The following is a 10,063-nucleotide window of genomic DNA, read 5'->3' on the forward strand; positions in this document are numbered from 1 at the left end:
ATGGGGGATAGGAGGGGAGGGGTGTCAGTCAGTGCATATGAAGATGGGAGGGAGAGGGAACTAGGATCATTATGTAAAATAAAAGTTTTCCTAATTTAAATAATAATTTACATTAAAAGGTGTTCTTTTTAAAGATAAAGACTAGTACTTACTAAGAAAGAGAAAAATGTAATTTTGTGTTTATAGAGAAAGGAGACTGGTGAGACCACATTGAAATATAAATGCAAAAGACAGATTATTGTAGTGGCTTTATTACTTAGGTATAATAAGTCAAAAGGCAATAAGAAGAGCATGTTAAATGTTGAATATTTGTGTGGTAAATGCTGATGTCATGGGGTCTTCCAGTATAGACTTCTGTATGAATTAAATTTTACTTTTTATGGTGAAATGATGTAACAGCAAACTTTCAAGCTATAAATACATAGCTTGACATCAGAATTCTGAAGCTGTATTATTTTCACGAAGAATAACGGGAGAAGCATTACTGAGAACTTTTATGATTACAGTTTTTCTCATGATAAAAAGGGAGGACATATTAAACTATCAAAAGAGGTAGAGGCACTTTTAAGCTTACAGAGTATATGTATACTTAAATTAACCAGCTCCAAATTGTCTTACCTCAAAGTACTGGCAGTCACAATGAACAAAGCCCACACTTTTCTACTATTGTTGGTCATGAAACCTGATGGATGGCTACTGTTATACTGATGTTTGCTATCACTATACAAGATTTGGAGTAGGTTTATATTCGTGAATGATTTTTTTTGTTGTTGTTGTTTGTTTTGTATTTTTTTCTTTTGAGTTATTTTTATACTATAACCCAGTGTCATCTGACCCCTGCTGTGTAGCCTAGACTGCCCTTAAAATATTGACAGTCTCCTTGCCTATGTCTCCGCTGGGTTTAGATTATATGCATGGTTCACCACACTGGGTGTGAACTGAATTCTTAAGATTACAAAAAAATAAGCTAAATTGACCATCAAGCCTATGATGTTTTCGTGTGTATTTGCTTTTATGATGTTTTCTAAAGCTTTTAATGAAATCTGATCTTATTAGTTTGCTACATTTACACATTCAAGGAGGCCTTCATCTTAAACAAGCCACCAAAGAAAATCAGTGACAGAATTTTCTGTATATTTATTTCCAAGATATTTGTAAACAGTGGGCTTACTGGTAGATTCACAATAATGCATTCTTTCACTTGCTTTTACATACATTTTTAACATAATGCATTATTTTGGCATTAGAACAGATAAGAGGATGAGTCAGCCATTGAGTATCACTGAAGATATTTTTCTTCCCATGAAAAGAAATTCCAATTCAATATTTATCCTCAATGAGGTTTTGTTATATCTTAAGAAATCTAGAAATCATGACATTATGATTGACTTAGTTACAAGAGCTCAGTCTTTTTCACTTCTCTGGACCTATAGTTCAGTTGACATTCACAATGAATAAGTGGATTTTCCCTCAAAAGTATACACTGAAACAAATCTTGCTGTACATGGAATGTTAGCTTATTTTGAATAGGGTCTTCACAGGTGTGGTCAAGCAAGGATAGGAATGTTCCAGCTGATCTTAGAAGAGGAGAGACACAAAGTTGGCTTTATGGAGACAGAGGCAGAGGGGGAACAGAAAGAACAAGAACAGATTCTCTGCTTAGACTCTACAACCATTGAAACATTTTTATAGATTCTTCTCTGGCTATGGACCATGGAAGTACAGCCAATTACTCCTAGAAGTGGCAATGGACTGATGAATAAATAATACCATGCTTTCTTTAAGTATTTCCTTGTGTGTGAGTCTGGTGAGTGGTGGTACATACTGAAGTGCACATCTAACACTTATGTAACATTCTAGGCAAGGACTCTACAAGAAAAATATATTTACAGGCTTCCTTTAGATTTACTTTGAGAAAGGATTTCCCTACATTGCCTGGACTAGCCTTGCACATGCTTTGTCCCACAGGTAGGCTTTTACCTTGGGAATCTGTCTTCATCTGTCTTCTATGTGATTAAAATTAGAAAGCTGAGCTATGTGTCCTGCTGCTACTTTTTAGAATGAAAAATCCATGGGTTTATCTTTAAATTTTATTTTTCATTTCACCAACTAAAGCTGGTGACTTAAGAGTGATGATATTTGCCAGTTTTTCTAGTATTCACTACTTGGAGTAGAATAGTTATTAATGATATTATTATAAAAATCAACTTAACACCTATTACTCCTGTATATCAAATTACAAATGGTAGAACTGAGGCAAAGCAGATGAGATTACATGATATTAAGTTGAAATATCAGGGGATTAATAATAGGAAAATCATCTGTAAATAGATTAATGTATCGGCCACACCCCTCAGTGCTGTTCTTTATATTCTGATAGCATAAAGATTTTGTAAGCCATTATTTACCATGTCATGCTTTACTTTGTCAGTCATAAAGAAAACAATAATAATGTGACTAAAGATCAACATTTTTCATTTGGTATAAAGCTTAGGAGTTCTTACAGGTTAAATACAGTTACACCTTATGTTTTGAGGACTGATGGGATAGTCTATCTTCATAAAACAAAGCTTTTATTCACAGCCACCATTTTGTTGTTTTAGAATGCAGGTGCTATGATATATTAGCTCAGGATGATATTACCAGTTTCATAAACATTATAGTTTAACAGATTTATTTCTCACGGCTGTTGAAGCTGGGATCTATGGTCAAAGTGCCAACATAGCCAGGTGTTGATAGAGATTTCTGGGATTTACACAACTGAAGTTCACTGTATTCTTACAGGTTGGAAAGGGGCATCTCTCTGAAGTTCCTTATGAAAGGTGGTAACTCTCCTTTATGAACACTCTATCATCATAGCAATTTGCTATCCAAATATCCACTGCTAATACCATTGCTTTGGTTTAGAGTTTTGACACAGAAGTGGGGGAAGCCTTCAATCTGTTGCACATGGGAAATTTTTTAAAAGTAGATTTATCAGTATTAAGGGTAAGGGACTCAGAGGTAATATGCTCCAGTAACTGTAGAATGGAATGGAAGGGGCATGCATAGCTGTAAGCAGAATATTCAAAGATTAGAGAGGTAAAATAGCATTATTCTGAGAACTAATTTACTACCATATGATGAATCTACCATGTTACGGAGGTCTTGTTCTTTCAGGAACTAGAAATTTTACAACATGTTTCCATGCTAACATTGGCTTGAGGAGATAATTTTTTCAGTGTTGTGTATACTCAAAAAATATGAGAGGATTATTTGAAGGGCTTTTTTTTTTAAAAAAAAAAACGAGAGTCAGTGAAACCTGAAAACATGCAATATTTAGATGCATGGTCTATGAGAGAAATTTCTCTTTCTTTGCTAAGTAGAAGATGGTCAATGACCTATAATGATTGGTACATAATCAAAGAATACTGGAGCTATAAAGTAGGACTTTAAAATGTCAAATATTGCTTTTACCTGGTTGGTAATAATAGACTCATATTGTCTGGTTGCTGAGAGCTATCACACACACACTTCTTCCTCAGTAGTTTTTTTTTTTTTTTAAGTGCATGCTGTCTCCCAACTCCAACCAAACTTCACCATCAGCCCTCACCACTTAGGAAGGATCTGATAGGCTTAACTATACAAAAGAATATTTGTATAGTGATGATATAGATATCATCACAATGGATGATATCATTAAGCAGTGTGTGTGAAATAAGCTTTGTCTTTATGGGATATTACATCTCTAGTAATAATTCTCTAATACATGAAGAATAGACATCAAGGAAAAGGTGGGGCCAGCTGATAAAGACTTCAGCTGCCACAGATGCCCACCCAAGCTAGTCAAACTACCATTCCTATAATTTTCAAGTGTTTGATACTATTGAAAAGTTTTGAGAAGTATGACTATTTCAGCAATAGCATAGTAAATGTGATTGTGATATAATTTCAAGCTATTTACTTTGCAAAACTCATTCAATAATCCTTACCCTAATTTTGTTTCAGATACAATCACATTTATAAAACATACATTATAATTAATAATAATTACTCCATGCAACATCATTGTTTACTAAGGGTGTGCATTAATGCTTGAGTACCATTATAAGCTTAGGCTTAAATGAATAGATTGTTTTAACCTTTATGTTTATATTTGCATAGCTGTGATAATTTTTGTAATTGGAGCATATCATTGAGGTCAGCAAATGTCTTTTTAGGTTTGTGAGTGAAAGTGGTCTGGAGAGCTGGAAAATTCACCCAGCTAAAGGAAAAGGGCCAATTCTATTTATCTGGTGTTAGAAAATTGAGCTCCACAGGTGAAAGTGGCTAGCAACATTTACAATGTTTTCATCACTATCGCTGGAAACCAAAATGTCTTAACTAAGGCCTGCAGTAATTGATAACCTTTACACACTGCATTACATTAATTAAACCATTCTGATACCAAACTCTTAGAGGGGGACATTCCAGGTCAGTGATACCTACACAAAGCAGTATGTCCATTTTGCATATTTCCTGAAAGCCTGCAGTAATTGATAACATTTATACAACCCTGGCATCGGCCAAGGCATTCAAAGCACACCAAATTGTTGCAGAGTCTATTTCTAAATTAATGACTGCACCATCATTCTGTGAAGTAGCATATCCTTATTAATATCTAAATATAAACTGACTATAGGCAAAGATTTTTTAAAATAACAGTATGTACTTCTTTGAAGAATTCATTGATTGTGCTTATCAAAAACATAAAGCACTTGAAAGTACCATTGCCAGTTTGGCTAATCTTTACTTAAACTACTTGCTTTAATTATAATGATTAAGCTTCCTACTGGGGATACAATTTTAATGACTTAATTTAAATGTGCTGTCCATTAAAGTGGCATTTAGTAAAGTTACTTTTTTCTTTTATCTCATTATCAATTTACTACTCCCCCCAAAATAAACATCATCTAATAATGGGCTAGTAAGGCAAGTTTTAACTTGGGCCTACATTTTTTGATGCATAATAGAATTTACCTTTAAGAGGTAACTTGTTGCAACCTGTCAAGAGAGAAATGCTACCAAAATTCCTAATCAGCTATGAAGCCTTTGAATCATGGTAAAGGAATGGCTGAGTAAGATATTGCCATTGGTGCAATAGTGTTACATAGGTGTTGAAGGTAATTGACAATCATCTAACTATCTAATTATATAATCACTCAATAGGAGAGATCCCTGCCTGATACTGTAAGCCCAGCCATGCTACTGTAAACCTTCTCATGAATAATCAATAGTATAGTTGCTCCATAAGACATGTGCAAAGAAACATGAGTTGACATGCCAGTGTCATGGATGAAAATAAAGCCCCACACCAGATGGACAGATGGAGAACTACAGGCAAGCAATAACCGGTGTGGGACATAAAGTTAGTTTTATCTGAGAATGAGTGCGTGAAATATTATCCAACCCAAATAGTCAGCTATGAACAAGGGTACATATGAGCAATACTAATTGTACTAAATATATATTCAATAATATATATTGCATGAATACACACCTGTATGTATAAAATAGTAATAATTATAGAAAATTATAGAAGAATACATGACTCATTCCACAGTGGAAGTACATGCAAATAATTGAAACAGAGCAGTGGAGATAAATAAATGCAGCATATTTATACATGAAATTCTACAAATATAAGATTTTATATAAATAAACTAATTTTGGAGTATGAGACTTAATTTGAGCTAATCAACAAAGGGGTAAACATATAAAGGGAGCATATCACATATCTTTACATTTCTGTTAGCATCAGCACTGAAAAAATCCTAGCCACACTTGTGGAGTCACACATTTGAACGTTAAAACTGTAAACGTGTTATGTGTTACTGTGGTCTGTGTCCTTATGTGAAGAATACTTTAATACTTTAAATCAGGACTACACTTTAATACTTTAATTCAGGACTACACTTTAATAATTTAAATCAGGACTATCTTCCTAAGCCTGGTCAACATTAAAATCAAGAAATATTTAGAAATGCCTTTCGTAGTGGTTATGGGCTGATTTACTCTTCCATTCCTCAGTTCACATGTTAAAGGTGTAATTATCAATGTTTTTATTTGGTCATAGGCCTTTAAATAAAGAAATTAAGCAGGGGGTATCTCCTAGCACTTGGTGAACTAATGTAGAATGTTCTTTAAAATTTATGTAGAAGGCCCATGATGCCAATGCTCAGCAGGCTGTGTGGACTAACTAGGGACCTTGGGAAAACTGAAGCCCTTCCCACCTTGATCTTTAACTCCTCACTCTAAGAACTCTATGAAAAATACATTTCCAAATTTTTGGCTATGTTAAACTTATTTCCTTTGTTTTTGAGATTATAAGGCAATTGCATCATTCTCCCTTCCCCCTGTCCTTTCCAAATTACTCTTCCATATACTTTCTCTCAAATTCATGGCTTTCTTTTTCACTAATTGCTATTCCATGCATATATGTATATTGATGTTTAATAAGGATCAAGAGAAACAAATAGGCCGAATAGATGTTTATTCAGGGAGAAATAACTTACAACAAAGACAGATGAACACCAGTAGGTTCCTGGTCCTCAGGATGCCTTCTGTCCCTGTCTGCAGGCAAGAGAGCTCTCCGAGCCCCATCCTCAGCTTTAGTTCCCTCAGGTCACATCTGGCCCTGTCTCAACCCACAAGGGGCATGGTCTATGCCACAGGTGCAGACAAGGTGAATATCTCACTACATATGTATGTTAATATGCCCATTTACTACTTACTATGACCTGCTCAGTCTACACAGCACTCCCCATATGAAGGTTTTCAGGGCTGACCATTTGGTATCAGAAAACCAGTTGGTGTGCTCATCCCTGGAGAAGGCTGTTTCTTCCATTCTCAGTATTTGTTAGCTGCCTGTGGTCATTTTGTAGAGTTGAGGCTTGTGGTCTTTCCCCTTTGCAAGTTAGCATGCCCATTGTTTTCTTTGTCTAGCTCATTCATGCTAGGCACTCATATTGATGAGACATTACGAGTGTAGCTTCTGGCATTATTAGGAGACACAGTCTCACTGCAAAATGACTGATGCTCTGGCTCTTGTAATCTTTCTGCCCTCTCTCCCACACTTTAAACATAATTATTATTTGTATGCGTGCATGTGATCTGTATATATAGGTCTGTACACTTGCACATGCCACAGCACATGTAAAGGTTAGAGGGCAACTTTTAGTAGACTGTTTTCTCCTTCTTTCATAGCTACTAGGAGTTAAGTTCAGGACGACAGGCTTAAACAATATGCATTTTTACTCCTGAGTCATTTATTCAGTATGAGAGAGCAATCCCATGTAGTGTTCATGCCTTAGCCACAAAGATTTGCATCCTTGTGCACCTAGATACATGCAAAGAGTGAAAAGCAAGTGTGTTTGCCTGTATCCCTGGCATGAATTACTTAGCTTCATTAAAGGAAGATGGAAAATATAGTTGGGAAAAAAGACTTCATGGAGATACATTTTCTGGCTTCTTCAAAAACAGAATTTTGGTAGATGGTAACATAAGGATGCTTAACTGCAGAGAGGTGAGAAAAATGTAATATTTTAAATATGACCAACATCTTACTTTTGTTATAATTTTGGCTCAAAATGTATAATTAAAGGTGGTGCTCTGTAAAGAACTGGAGTGTCCAAAAGGATGCCAGAGTACTATAATGTATGAAAAGATGATTTAGAGGACATGATGGAAACCATCAAACTACCAGAGCCCAGAGTTAAGTACAGGTCCTGCAGCTCCACTATTTGTATTTATAAAATGGAGAATTAAATGGTTAGTACATGAAAAACACTTAGATTTCTATTCAGAAGATGCGACATGTTATGCTTCCCAATGTAAAAATAACCTCAAAATTCTGGAGGGAGTGAAAGGATGTATTTTCGAGGGGTGGTAACTAACTTAGTTTGCCTCTGGTACCATATCAAAGAACCACAGACCCAATAGCCTAAACATTAAATTGTATTTTCACATAGTACTATAAGAGGGAGATTCAAAATCAAGTTAGTTGCTTCTGAGGCATTTTTTTATTTGCATATGACTATTATCTATCTGCATCCATGCAGTCTAATCTGTGTGCTGCTGACTATAAATTTCTTTTAAAAATAGTACCAATTATATTAGGACAAAACCCAAGTAAATTTATGTAACCACTAAGTCAAGAGTTAATTCAACAAACAGAGTCATGCTTTGACATTCTAATTATTAGTATGTCAGTATTTTGTTTGAGAGGAGAAACATCTCATGTTATAATTGTGACCAATAGATAATAGGTAATGATATATCCCTCTCTGTGTCATGATCTTGAAATTAGAGACAGTTAAGGCCACTTGGAGGTGGGCACAAGAGTAGGTCTTCTAGTAGAGTGATCTTAATCTAAATACTTTTTTACTTCCTAAGAAAAAGTATGTAGCAAATATTTGAGTTCCATATCAATTGATATTGAAGGTTTATCATACACTTCAATCATCACATAAAATCTCAGTAAACTGGCCTACAATCAATAATTGTTAAAAATTAACTTTTACTGCTACAGCAATTCAACATGAACATCTGTGAACACATCTGGAATAGTGGCATGCACAAAATAAATGTTTAGCAAACATCATTCTTCATGTAGAAGGCTTTTATTGTATTATTTTGTCAGGGAGAGAGATGCAACAGGTTAGTCCACAAGGTCCATCTCAATATTAGAATTCTGTCCTCAATATTTATCTTTGGAGGTGCTGTTTTCATATGAGTACCTTCAAAGAAAGCAATCTATGTATGAACATATTCAACTGCAAGCTCTAGAAGAACTAAAGGTCCTTTCAACAATTTTTTTTAAAAAAAAAAAAAGGTCTGCAAAACAAAATCAAAATTCAAAAAGCTTTTGCTGAGAATATGATAATAATTATGCCTTTTGAATTTCCTAAAATACATCTGCATTTATGTCACTAATAAGTCCAACTGTTTATAGTTAATCTAAGACAATATAACATTACTACTGAGACTAAATTCTGAATGAAAGTATTTAAAAATGAAATATTTGGTGTAGACAATTTTTTCAATACACTCTCTAGTTAAAATTATATTATAGAAATGTTGTGTTATATATAGACTTCAATATAGCCGGATAATTTCTCCTAAGAACTTTTTATGACTCATTTTTATATCAGTAGACTTAGAGAATATGCTCACCCAAACTTCTTTCAATAAAGAATTTTTTTAGTGTAATTTATATATTTTCACAGAATGTGACATTTGTTTTATGTTTAGGGAAAATTACTACACTTAAATGACAAAATTAAATTGCCTAGTATTTTATGTTAGTCATTAAAAACTTTCTTAACATCAGAGCTACTATCTTTCTTCAACAAGATATGTTAAAAATAATATCATATCTTTTTAGTCCTAAGAGTTAACTTTACTTAACATCAGGCTTTCCATTCTAATAAAAAAAAAATACATTCAGGATCAAGTGGACCATATAATATGCAGCTGATTATCACCTTCATCCCACAGTGTCATTGAGTTTTACACTCTATTCTCTCCTTGTGCCTGTGGATTTTGACTTTTTTTTTTTTTTTCATGTGCTTTCATTGGCACTCATCCATAAAATGTATTTCTTTCACACAGGCATTCATCTTATTTTTCTATTGTATTGTGTTCAAGAAAGGGATATTCCTTAAGCACATCACTGTGTAATATATTAATCTTCTACACATTATTTACCCTACAAGTTCAAAAACAGGATATCCCAAGATTACTATGGTATGGGTGAAAGTAAAAAGTGGCATAGGCTTTTGAAAAAATTCATATGACTTAGAAACATCATGAAATGAAAAGGTAAACTGAATTTGTATTGACTGTCAAGGGGCTTTCCTCATCAGTGACAGATAGTGCCCTTGATAAATTAAATTGCCAGATTTTATAATGTATTATGATATATTCAGGGAGTCTTCCAAACTCCATCTTTACTTAAACCAAGAAATTGTATTTATCATGTACACTGAGTACCTCCACAATACAAGAGAGGAGATGGAGCCGTTTTAGTGAATCATTAAATAGT

This window comes from Phodopus roborovskii, unplaced genomic scaffold (assembly GCF_943737965.1).
Source record: "Phodopus roborovskii unplaced genomic scaffold, PHOROB, whole genome shotgun sequence".
NCBI lineage: Eukaryota > Metazoa > Chordata > Mammalia > Rodentia > Cricetidae > Phodopus > Phodopus roborovskii.